The 12,885-nt window shown below is 41.8% G+C and overlaps 1 protein-coding gene across 5 annotated transcripts in view; it reads left to right on the top strand.

Annotated features, from left to right (window-relative positions):
• Positions 1 to 12,885, top strand: part of SLC16A9 (solute carrier family 16, member 9) — an 82,609-nt gene that overhangs the window by 39,379 nt on the left and 30,345 nt on the right. The gene's annotated exons all lie outside the window — the stretch shown is intronic.

Here is a 12,885-nt window from a genome sequence, read left to right as displayed (position 1 = left end):
GGAAATTAATGCTCAAAATTCTCCAAGCCAGGCCTCAGCAATACGTGAACTGTGAACTTCCAGATGTTCAAGCTGGTTTTAGAAAATGCAGAGGAACCAGAGATCAAATTGCTAAAATCTGCTGGATCATGGAAAAACAAGAGAGTTCCAGAAAAACATCTGTTTCTTCTTTATTGACTATGCCAAAGCCTTTGACTGTGTGGATCACAACAAACTGTGGAAAATTCTGAAAGAGATGGGAATACCAGACCACCTGACCTGCCTCTTGAGAAACCTGTATGCAGGTCAGGAAGAAACAGTTAGAACTGCACATGGAACAACAGACTGGTTCCAAATAGGAAAAAGAGTACATCAAGGCTGTATATTGTCACCCTGATTATTTAACTTATATGCAGAGTACGTCATGAGAAACGCTGGGCTTGAAGAAGCACAGCTGGAATCAGGATTGCCAGGAGAAATATCAATAACCTCAGATATGCAAAGGACATCACCCTTATGGCAGAAAGTGAAGAAGAACTAAAGAGCCTCTTGATGAAAGTGAAAGAGGGGAGTGAAAAAGTTGGCTTAAAGCTCAACATTCAGAAAACTAAGATTATGGCATCTGGTCCCATCACTTCATAGCAAATAGATGGGGAAACAGTGGAAACAGTAGCTGACTTTATTTTTCTGGGCTCCAAAATCATTGCAGATGGTATTGCAGCCATGAAATTAAAAGACGCTTACTCCTTGAAAGGAAAGTTATGACCAACCTAGATAGCATATTCAAAAGCAGAGACATTACTTTGCCAACAAAGGTCTGTCTAGTCAAGGCTATGGTTTTTCCAGAAGTCATGTATGAATGTGAGACTTGGACTATAAAGAAAGCTGAGCACTGAAGAATTGATGCTTTTTGAACTGTGGTGTTGGATAAGTCTCTTGAGAGTCCCTTGGATTGCACAGAGATCCAACCAGTCCATCCTAAAGGAGACCAGTCCTGGGTGTTCATTGGAAGGACTAATGTTGAAGCTGAAGCTCCAATACTTTGGCCACCTGATGCGAAGAGCTGACTCATTTGAAAAGACCCTGATGCTGGGAAGGATTGAGGGCAGGAGGAGAAGGGGATGACAGAGGATGAGATGGTTGGATGCCATCACTGACTCAATGGACCTGGGTTTGGGTGGACTCTGAGAGTTGGTGATGGACAGGGAGGCCTGGTGTGCTGTGGTTCATGGGGTTGCAGGGAGTTGGACACGACTGAGCGACTGGACTGAACTGAACTGAAGTATAGCAGGAGTACCTTTGCCAAGCAACATACAAATTCTACTTTTTAGAAAATATTTGTTTAACTGTATTTATCTGGCTGCACCAAGTCTTAATTGTAGCACGTAGAATCTTTAGTTGTAGCGTGTGAACTCTTAGCTGTGGCTTGTGGGATCTAGTTCTGTCACCAAGGATCGAACCTTGGCCCCCCTGTATTGGGAGCATGGAGTCTTAGCCACTGAACCACCAGGGAAGACCCACAAATTCTGTTTTTCATCTGTTTGTCCCTTTAGTTTGGAAAGTGCCCCTTGTGTGTCTGGCAGTCACCTTCGCTTACTTGATCCTCATAACAATACACGGTGTGTGTGTGTGTGTGTGAAAATCACTCAGTCATGTCTGACTCTTTGCAACCCCATGGACTATACAGTCCATGGAATTCTCTAGGTGAGAATACTGGACTGGGTAGCCTTCCCCTTCTCCAGGGGATCTTCCCAACCCAGGGATCGAACCCAGGTACAATACACTGAAGTAGGCGTTATTGTCCTTAGGGTTTAGTGACCTGCCCAAGGTGAAGTACACTATCTAAGGGTTTTTTCTGACCTGTTAAGTCTGTTTCTTCATCTTTAAATGGGAGATAATCAAAGTACCTACTTCATAGGATTGCTTTGTAGAAAAACAGAGATGGTGCTTGGCAGCAGAAGACATCTTCTCTGCTATGAGTCGTTTATAATCTCAGGAAAGAGGGAAAAAGAGTAGTGATCCTGAGATATCACCGCAAATACCAAGAATAGCAAGAACAAGACAGTCTGTATGGGCTGGGCAAGGCAGATGGGCAGAGAGAGGGCAGTCTATGCAGAGGCCATGTATGCAGAGCCCTGGTGTCTGCACTGCACGTGACATGGTCTAGTAGAGTAAATTTGGCTGGAGAAGGAGAGATTGTGTTAGGTATGACACAGATGTGTTAGGTATATAACATTGTGTTAGATGGGGGAGCCTGACGGGCTGCCGTCTTTGGGGTTGCACAGAGTCAGACACGACTGAAGCGACTTAGCAGCAGCAGGTATAGCCAATAGGTGTGACAGTTGGTGTCAACTTGGCTAGGCTACATTCTGTGGTTGTTGAAACACTCATGGAGGTGTGGCTGTGAAGGTGTTTTATAGATGTGCTCTAAGTCCATAGTCAGTTGACTCTAAGTCAGAGAGATTATCCTGAATAAACTAGATGGATCTGATTCAATTTGTTGAAAGACTTTACGAGCATAAGGGAGCTTTTCAGAAGAAGAAATTCTGCCTGCGGGCTGTGGCTTCATCCTGTGGGAGAGAGTTCCAACCTGCCCTTACTGATGCCTATCCCGTGGACACCATGCTTGCCTCACCAAGCCCCACAACCGCATAAGCCACTTCGTTGCAATAAATCTCCTAACGTACGTCTACTTCTGGTTCAGTTTCTCTGGTCAGAATCTGAAGGATACAGAAGGAATGGAAGGTCAGTGAACTAAAGGGCAGTCATGGCCTTATATATACATATTGTTGTTGTTGTTGTTGCACTGGATCTTCCTTGCTGCACACAGACTTTCTCTAGTTGCAGAGCTTGGGGGCTACTCTCTAGTTGCCATGCATGGGCTTCTCATTGCAGTGGCTTCTCTTGTTGTGGAGCAAAGGCTCTAGGCGTGCAGGCTTCGATAGTTGTGGTTCGTGGGCTCTAGAGCTCAAGGGCTCCAGTAGCTGTGGCACATGGACTTAATTGCTGCTCCATGTGTGGAATGTTCCCGGACCAGGGATCAACCCCATGTCTGCTGCATTAGCAGGCTAATTCTTCTCCACTGTACCACTGGGGAGGAAGCCCCTTTATTAATTTTTATTGGAGTATATTTGTATTACAATACTGTGTTAATTTCTGCTCTACATATATACAGTGGAATATTATTCAGTCTTTTATTAAATTGCGAGAAAGCACTCTTTGGTTAGATGCAATTCTTCAAATTCAAGGAGAAGGGTGGGGCCATTTGTCCAACAACAGAGATGCTGATGGAGCAGAGAGATCTTTTGTCTGCAGTTTTGTACTCCAAGTAGATTGAAGAGTCCCTTCCCTCTCATTTTTTGCCTTATGCTATGCTATGCTATGCTAAGTCGCTTCAGTCGTGTCCCACTCTGTGCGACCCCATAGACGGTAGCCCACCAGGCTCCGCCGTCCCTGGGATTCTCCAGGCAAGAATACTGGAGTGGGTTGCCATTTCCTTTTCCAGTGCATGAAAAGAGAAAAGTGAAAGTGAAGTTGCTCAGTCGTGTCCAACTCCTTAGTTCCTTTAAAGGTCTTCAGATTGCTAAGGAGTCAGTACATCTATCCCTGGGTTAATATAATGAGTCAGTATAGCCAACAGATTTGCTGCCTGAGTTGCAAATGTTGGCAGAGCTGAGTTTGAGTGTATCCATACAATTTTACCCCCAAGTACTGTAGACTCCTTTGTGTAGGGCTGAATTTCTGCCTCCTGTTACATTGGCCCGCTCCCAGCGTGCTAGGTGGGTCTACGGTTGATTGGTGCGAATCATGTAGGTTTTGCTGACTTGAAAAAAGCAAATGTGTGTAATATGCCAAACCAACCCACAGGCAAAGGTGATCAGTATACTTGACAGCAAGGATTTGAGTGGGTGTGGCTCCGTAGTGCCTTTCTCTTCCTCAGGAAGATAAACTTAAAATTTCTGGTCTCAGCAAGAATGAGGAAGGAGGAACCTGCATTGCTGGGCTCCCTGCATTGTAAGTGAAGGAATGGGAGTCCTGAACCCAATCAGTCTACTCTGTTAGGGAACCTTTACAGCACTGTGAGCACACAGCCTGGTTATAATTTCATTATACACATACACACACAATGTATGTTCTCAGTTGCTTCAGTCGTGTCCGACTCTTTGTGACCCCATGGACTGTAGCCTGCCAGGCTCCTTTGTCCATGGTATTTTCCTGGCAAGAATACTGGAGTGGATTGCCATGCCCTCCTCCAGGGGATCTTCCCAACCTAGGAATCGAATCCGTTCTCCTACGTTGTAGGCAGATTCTATTGCTGAGCCACCAAGGAAGCCATATATATATATGTCAAATTTCAACCTGCTATAATTTCATTCTTTTTTTTAAGATTTTTTTTGATGTGGATCATTTTAAAAGACTTTATTGAATTTGTTTCTGTTGTTTGTTGAAGCAAGAATAATATTGCTTCTGTTGTTTATGTTCTGGATTTTTAGCCTGGAGGCCTGGGGATCTTAACTGTCCAACCAGAGATCAAACCTGCACCCCCTACATTGGAAGCACAGAACCTTAACCACTGGACCACCAGGGAAGTCCCTATAATTTATTTCTCACTCTAATATGAATAGAGTGAGATATTTCTACGCCCTGTGGCAGGCCAGGCCATCCTACCACTCTGGGGACTCTCTGAATCTTTTTGGGAGAGAGAAGTTCATGGAAGTTGATTTATTTTTCAAAGGAGATAATTCATTTCCCAAAGCTTTCTTACAAAATTTATAAACTGGAAAACTGCATCATGGGTCTGTTGCCTCCACTCAATATAACCATACTTCACAGCCCAGTTCAAGACTCGGTTCGTTGGCCCATGATGATCTCCCTTTTCTGAAATTCCCAAACACGTGATCTGAACCTTTCTTTTGGGACTTCATCACCCACGGCCTTAGGTTTGGACCTTCGTTTGTTTTGCCTTTTGGCCTTGCTTGGAAACTGTGTGTGTTCTTCTCTGTGTCCTTTCCTCCCATGATACGAGACCAGGTGCCATGAGACTGCACTCCAGGGCTGTGTGGTCCAGAACAGTAACTCGCCATATGTACCTGTTGGGTACTTACGATGTGGTTATTTCAAGATGAGATGTGATGAAAGTGTCACAAATACATACTGGATTTCAAAGACTTAGTACAAAATAAAGGAGTGTAGAATATCTCTAATGATATTGAAGTGCTGAAGTGATAATGCTTTCGATACAGTCGGTTAGGTAAACTATATTATTGACATCAATTTTACCTCTTTTTCTTTTGCTCATGGAGCTACTAGAAACTTTAACATTCCACGTGTAGCTTCTTATTTTTCTGTTTTGCAGCAGTGCTTCTCTAACGGATGCTTGGTAAATAGTGGGGGAATGGTAATGGTCAAATATTTACTTTTTTGTGTGCTTCATGCAGCCTTAAATTCATGTTACTATTCATAGCAGATTTTAAAATTTTAATCAGTGTATTCTTCCTCCTTTCTAATCTCAACCACCAGCAAAAATTTAACAGTTTCTTCCCACATCACCCTGAAGGGCTAAAGGAAACAATTTCATCCCTTACTAGTAGTTCATTCTGACTTCCTTAAAACAACGCATCCTTCTCATTTTCTAATTCACCCTTGATCATAACAAAACACTTTTTCCACTGGAGTTTTCATTTTCATTTCCCTCTTGACTGAGAATAATATCAATCAGTCGGATCTTCAGATGGCTATGAACACATGGTTTTATATTTTTGTTTCATTTTGTATTTAAGAGGTTGTAAGGCTTCCCTTCGGAGAAGGCAATGGCACCCCTCTCCAGTAGTACTCTTGCCTGGAAAATCCCATGGACGGAAGAGCCTGATAGGCTGCAGTCCATGGGGTCGCTAAGAGTCAGACACAACTGAGCGACTTCACTTTCACTTTTCACTTTGATGCATTGGAGAAGGAAATGGCAACCCACTCCAGTGTTCTTGCCTGGAGAATCCCAGGGACAGGGGAGCCTGGTGTGAGGCCGTCTATGGGGTCGCACAGAGTTGGACACGACTGAAGCAACTTAGCAGCAGCAGCAACAGGGCTTCCCTGGTGGCTTAGATGGTAAAGAACTGCCCACAATGCAGGAGACCTGGGTTTGATTCCTGGGTTGGGAAGATCCCCTGGAGGAGGGCATGGCAACCCACTCCAGTATTCTTGCTTGGAGAATTCCATGGACAGAGGAGGCTGGCAGGCTACAGTCCATGGGGTCACAAAGGGTTGGACATGACTGAGTGACTAAGCACAGCTGTCTTAAAACTCATCTGTATCCTCCTTTCATTCTTCATTGCTCACTTTGGTTTATAGGGCTACTCCCTAATATGTAAGTTCTTACCTCTTTTGAAAAATTTATTTATTTTTAATTAGAGGATAATCGCTTTACAATATTGTGTTGGTTTCTGCCATACATCAGCATGAATCAACCATAGGCATACATATGTCCCCTTCCTTTTGAACCTTTTCCCCACCTGCCACCCCTCTAGGTAGTCACAGAGCCCTGGTTTTGAGCTCCCTCTGTCATACAGCAAATTCTTACCTTTTTAGAGGGAAAGTGTCAGCATCATGCCAAAGATGTTGCCAGGCCACTATGCAAAAGAGTGGAATATCTTTTAGGACCCTGCCTACCAGAATCTCATGGACAGAGGAGCCTGGTGGGCTACAGTCCACGGGGTTGCAAAGAGTCGGACACGACTAAACAACGGGGCATGCATACATGCATACCTCTTACCGCCCCACCTGTCACCTGCTATCCTCAAACCATTCTTCTGTGCTGACTGCCAGCCCTACTACTGAGCATTTTCAGTTCATCTAAGCAATCAAGATTAATTACCCAAACAGAAGGTAGTAATAATGGCTCCTAAACCCCAATACATATAAAACTATGAGTTCAAGAAAACTTTTCATGGGGTCTTCCATAGAGGTCCAGTGGTAAGACTGAACTTCCAATGCAAGAGGCACGGGTTTGATCCTTGGTAGGGAAACTAAGATCCCATATGCTGCATGGTGAGGCCCAAAAAGAAAAACAAAACCAAAAAAAGAAAAAAGACAACTTTTCACAAAAGACAAAATGAATATGAAGACAGTGATACATTGTATGTGTTTCCCACTATCGTACTGGCTTCCATTTTACTCTGAAAATATACTGCTCACTATTTCCTTATTAAAATATTCCTTCTTCTGCTTTAATGATGAGGCAATGAAAACAGATGGTTATTACATTTTAAAAATGTTTTTATTTGTCAAAGTAAAAAAATCGGCAACCCAATGATGGTGCTCCTCCCTCCCTTTTTTCTAAAATTTTACAGATCCCAAGCAGTGGAATTACTGGTTCACATTACAAGTTAACTGACTTTTGTTCCAAAGGTTCCTTCTGCAAAGTAAAACACTTGAGGCCTCATCAGTCTCCCCTGAGAGTAGTCGTTTGATTTATTTAGTCTCTTGAATAGAAACTAGTCCAGTGCTGAGGAGTAATCTGTGGTTTATCATCTTGGAGAACTTGCCTGTTACTGTAAAGAGCTAAACACATAAATGTGTCAGGTTTTGTGGGTGTGACTTACTGGTCACTTCCAGTGTACTTTGCCCTAATTGTTATTGATGAAACCTGGGGCTGCTGTGGTTTAAAGCTGTGTAAATCAAGTCTAGAAATACCTTGGTTCTGAGGATGAGAATAAAATAATTTGTTCTAAACCTTTAAGCACCAAAATGAGCATAAATGTCATGTTTTCATCTTCCATAAATTCATTAAGCTACTTAAACTGTGAGATAATACAAAAGTATGTTGCTGTTTTTTAAACATATTTCTAGAAAACCATTAAGGTGCCAATGGAAACACTTCTCAGTTGGGAAGAATGTTGGGCTGACTTTGGCCTTAGTTCTGTCATTGATTAGCTATGGATTCTTGGTCAAATCACATGATCCTTCTAAGCTCCAGTTTCATCATTTTACCTTTGGGCCCTTTCCAAGGCCTCTTTCAGCTCTAAAATTCTTTGTCTTTAACCTCTGACATCAAGATTTTTTTTCATTTCACTTAGCAGCAGTTGATGGTGTGAAAGTAGAGAATTTTTTTTCTTCTAGTTTTATGCAGGAATAATTGACATAAAGTGCTGTATAAGTTTAAGGTGTATAGTATGATTTAACTTACATTTATCATGAAACGATTACCACAGTAAGTTTAGTGAACATCCATCATTTCGTATATGCACAGCATTAAAGAGATAGAAAACATTTTCTTTCCTATCATTATGTTTTAGTTTCGTGAACATCCAACATTTTATATATGGACAGCTTTAAAGAAGTAGAAAAAATTTTTTCCCTTGCAATGAGAACTGTTAAGGAGAGGATTCACTCTCTTAACAACTTTCATATATAAATACAACAGTGTTAATTATATTTATCATGTTGTACATTTCAACCCTAGTGCTCATTTACCTTATAACTGAAAGTTTGGACCTTTTGACCACTGTCCTCCAGTTCTTCTTCCCTCTACCCTCTACCTCTGGTAACCACATACTTGATTTCTTTTCCTATGAGCTTTTTTGTTGGCTTGTTTGTTTTTGAAGTATAACTGACTTACAGCACCATGTTAGTTCTAATACACAGCATAGTGATTTGCTATTTCGATGTGTTTTTAAGTGAGCTTCCCTGGTGGCTCAGGTGGTGAAGAATCCACCTGCAATGCAGGAGACCTGGGTTTGATTCCTGGGTTGGGGTGATCCCCTGGAGGAGGGCATGGCAACCCACTCCAGTATTCTTGCCTGGAGAATCCCCATGGACAGAGGAGCCTGGTGGGCTACAATGCATGAGGTCGCAAAGGGTAGGACACAACTGAGCGACTAAGCACAGCACAGCACATGTTTTAAAATGATCACCATAATAAGCGTAATTACACTCTGTTACCATACTAAGACACTCTATAATTATTGACTGTATTCCCCACGCTCTACATTTCGTACCTGTGACTCATTTATTTTGTAACTGGGAGTTTGCATCTCTTAATTTCCCTGATCTAGTTTTCTCTCCCTCTACACCACTCCTCTCTGGCAACCACCAGTTTGTTCTCTGTATCCATGACTGCTTCTGTTTAGATATGTTTGTTCATTTTACTTTTTTAGGTTACACATATAAGTGAAATCATAAAGTATTTATCTTTCTCTGTCTGACTTATTTCACTTAGTATAATACTCTCTAGGTCCATCCATACGGTCACAAATAGTAAGATTTCATTCTTTTTGATGGCTGAGTAACATTCCATTGTATATATATAAATATATATATACACACACACACACACACCCCACATCCATTTATCTATCGATGAGCACTTAAGTTGGTTTCATATCTTGGCTATTGTAAATAATGTTGCACTTAACATGGAGATGCATATATCTTTTTGAATTAGTGTTTTTGTTTTCTTTGAATGAAGACCCAGGAATGAAATTGCTGGATGTTATGGTAGTTCTATTTTTAAGTTTTTGAGGAATCTCCATATTGTTTTGCATTGTGGCTACACCAATTTACATTCTCACCAACGGTGCATGAGGGTTCCCTTTTCTACACATTGTAACCAGCACTTATTTGTTATCTTTTTAATAAAGTCAGTCAGGTATGAGGTGAGAATTTCTTTAAAAACAGTTTCAAATTTCTGTTTTCATTTGTTAAAGAATCTCTGCTTGCTTCTTCCTTAAGCTTAAGTTTTTTCAAAGAATCATGTATTAGACAGCATGATAAAATAATTTATCACAAAATTGATAATAATATCACATATTTTATAAAGTAGTGATTTTTGACTGTACATGCTATGAAATTTATTACCCTTCATCCCACTCCCAGCTTCCCAAACTCTGGGTTTCCTTGTAGAATTCACATGCATTAAGGAGAATAAATTTAAAGACCTACTTTGAGGGTGAAACTTGAAACTTTTCAAGTATGCCAGTTACAATCTCTGTTTCAATGCCATGTGACTGATGAATTTGTAAACACTGACTCTCAATGTCAGTACAATTTGGTAAACAGCAGAAAAGGGTCACGACTTTATCCGTTTATGAAATTTGACTCTTAAAATCATTTCTATTTTTGAAGTATCTAAGTGTTTCTTTTTTGGGTATACACATAGCTCAATAGCTCAACTGTCAGATAAAAAGTATGGTCTTTCAAATGGCTTTTCCTCCTAAAACACTGGCATATAATATTCTCTTCTGTCATGTAAATATATCGTTTTTCTTCTCTGTACTGGTTCACAGAAGAGGTCCTGAAATGACCAGGGAGGAATGTGGGATGTCTGTAGGCTTTAAAAGCTGGTAATATCTCAGTGATCATAACCTGGTCTTAAATATGTGCTTAACACATTGTTGACTGGGGGATTTTTGCAGAAACTAATCCCTGTGGCCATAATACACTATATGTATGTCTCCAGTTAATAACGTGTTGAATAAGAATGGGCCTGGTATTGGTAAGCATGGGCCTGGGATCGTCAGATCCTGGTTCCACCACTTATAAGACTGTGGATGGATGACACCATCTCTCCATTTGCGTTTTCTTTAGAACTTTTAAGATACGTAAGAAAAGTGAGCATGTCATGAGAATATAGCTCTGTAATTTTTTTTTTTACAAACCAGACACACTCATGTAATGAGCACATTCACATCCAGAAACAGGACGTTAGAGCACCTAGAAGTTGGGCTGCGTTCCCTTCTGGATACAGCTCCCTAACTCCTACCAAAGATAACTGCTGTCCTGACTCTGACTAGATTAGTTTTGCCTCTTTTTGTACTGAGAAGGACTAAGTACTGGGACTTCCTTGGCAGGTCCAGTGGTTAAGACTTTGCCTTCTAATGTAGCAAGTGCGGATTCGATCCCTCATTGGCGAGCTAAGATGCCACGTGCCTTGTGGCCAAAAAACCCAAAAAATGTAAAACAGAACAATATTGTAACAAATTCAATAAAGACTTAAAAAATTATCCACATCAAAAAAAAATCTTAAAAAGTGCTGAAAATAATTGAAATTACCGAACGTGTACTTTTTTCATGTTGGGTCTTCCACTCCGCATTCATTTGTGAGATTACTCCTGCATTGCTGTTGCTGTGTGTAGCTGTAGATCATTCATTCTCATGGCTTTATCATAGTCCGTTGTTTGAATCTCCTCATACTTTCTACTACTGAAGAACATCTGTATTTGTAGGCACTGGCTACTATGACTGCTGCTGCTGCTGCTAAGTCGCTTCAGTCGTGTCCGACTCTGTGCGACCCCATGGACGGCAGCCCACCAGGCTCCCCCGTCCCTGGGATTCTCCAGGCAAGAACACTGGAGTGGGTTGCCATTTCCTTCTCCAGTGCATAAAAGTGAAAAGTGAAAGTGAAGTCGCTGAGTTGTGTCCAACTCCTAGCGACCCAATGGACTGCAGCCTACCAGGCTCCTCCGTCCATGGGATTTTCCAGGCAAGAGTACTGGAGTGGGGTGCCATTGCCTTCTCCGGCTACTTTGACTAGTTTTGCCATAACCATTTATGTTTATGACTTTTGGGTGTAGGTAGGTGGCGCTAGTGGTAAAGAACTTGCCTGCCGATTCAGGAAAGTAGACACAGGGGTTCCATCCATGGGTCGGAAAGATCCCCTGGAGGAAGACATGGCAACCCACTCCAGTATTCTTGCCTGGAGAATTCCACGGACAGAGAATCCTGGTGGGCTACAGTCTATGGGGTCACAGAGTCAGACACAACTAAAGTGGCTTAGCACGCACACTCACATACCCGGAAGTAGAACTTCTGAGTTGTACGGTGCTATGTTCCGCTTCAGAAGATCATGTCAGCACTGTGGGAGCTGTGATTGCTCTACATTCTTGCCAATACTTACTGTTGTTTATATTTAGCCATCCTGATGAGTATGTGTTTTAAAAATTGGGGATAATAGATTGTACCTTGAAAGGTTGTCGTGAATTCAGTTAAGGTGTTTCTCTTTGCTATCCAATATTAGACTCTTTCTTCGAACCATGGCCATGGACAACCCTTCTGGGCTTCAGTTTCCTTGAGTGTAAATGAGACTGTTGAGCTATAAGTAACCCTTTATGTCCTTTTATTTCTAATAATGCTAAGCTCCGTAGTTGTAGATACTTTGAAGATATGGCACTAGTGAGAACAGATTTCACTATCACTTAAATCTTAGTTCCTGAGCAGTTGCCCACCTCTGCATAGGATTGGTCCAAGTGATGGTCCTCTTGCCTGTCAGTGAACAGTGCACTTCCTCCCCCAAATTCCAGGTTGCATGTGGTATGTAGGACATGGTACTGACAAACTCATGCCTGGGTGAGTAAGGTCGAAGCATTGCCACCGCACCCCACCCCCCAAACCCCTGCCAGAATATTCTCTAGGAGGGGAGTAACCTCACTCCTCACTTCGTCTGTCTATAGGGTTGCTATTGACTGCATTGAGTGAATCATCAAGTTTATTTTTGTCATCAATTATATGACTGGTCTTGTGCTGGATAGGAGCTTTGCATAGAAAAGATGTATGGCCTGTCTAGGAGACCAAAATCCTCAGAAGAGTGTGATGGTTAAGATGGTGGGCTCGAGGGACTTCCCTGGTGGTCCAGTGGTTAAGACTCTGTGCTCCCAGTGAGGGGGCGCAGGTTGGATCCCTGGTCAGGGAACTAAGATCTCACATGCCATATGGCATGCTACAAAAAAAAATAATAATAAAACTGGTGGACTCAAAGAGTCAGACAGTCTGGGTTTTTATTTCTTTATCACTACTCTGTGGCTGCTGTTGTTACCCTCATTGAGAATTTAATAAAGTCTGACTCCAGAACCCCAGTTTCTTAACTATATGACCTTACTCTTCTGCAAGTTTAATTTCCTTATCAAAAAAAAAAAAAGG

The sequence above is a fragment of the Bison bison genome, unplaced genomic scaffold, assembly GCF_000754665.1.
Source record: "Bison bison bison isolate TAMUID 2011002044 unplaced genomic scaffold, Bison_UMD1.0 scf7180017864116, whole genome shotgun sequence".
NCBI lineage: Eukaryota > Metazoa > Chordata > Mammalia > Artiodactyla > Bovidae > Bison > Bison bison.
The sequence above is the reverse complement of the archived record's forward strand: the minus strand, read 5'-3'. Positions and strand labels throughout refer to the sequence as shown.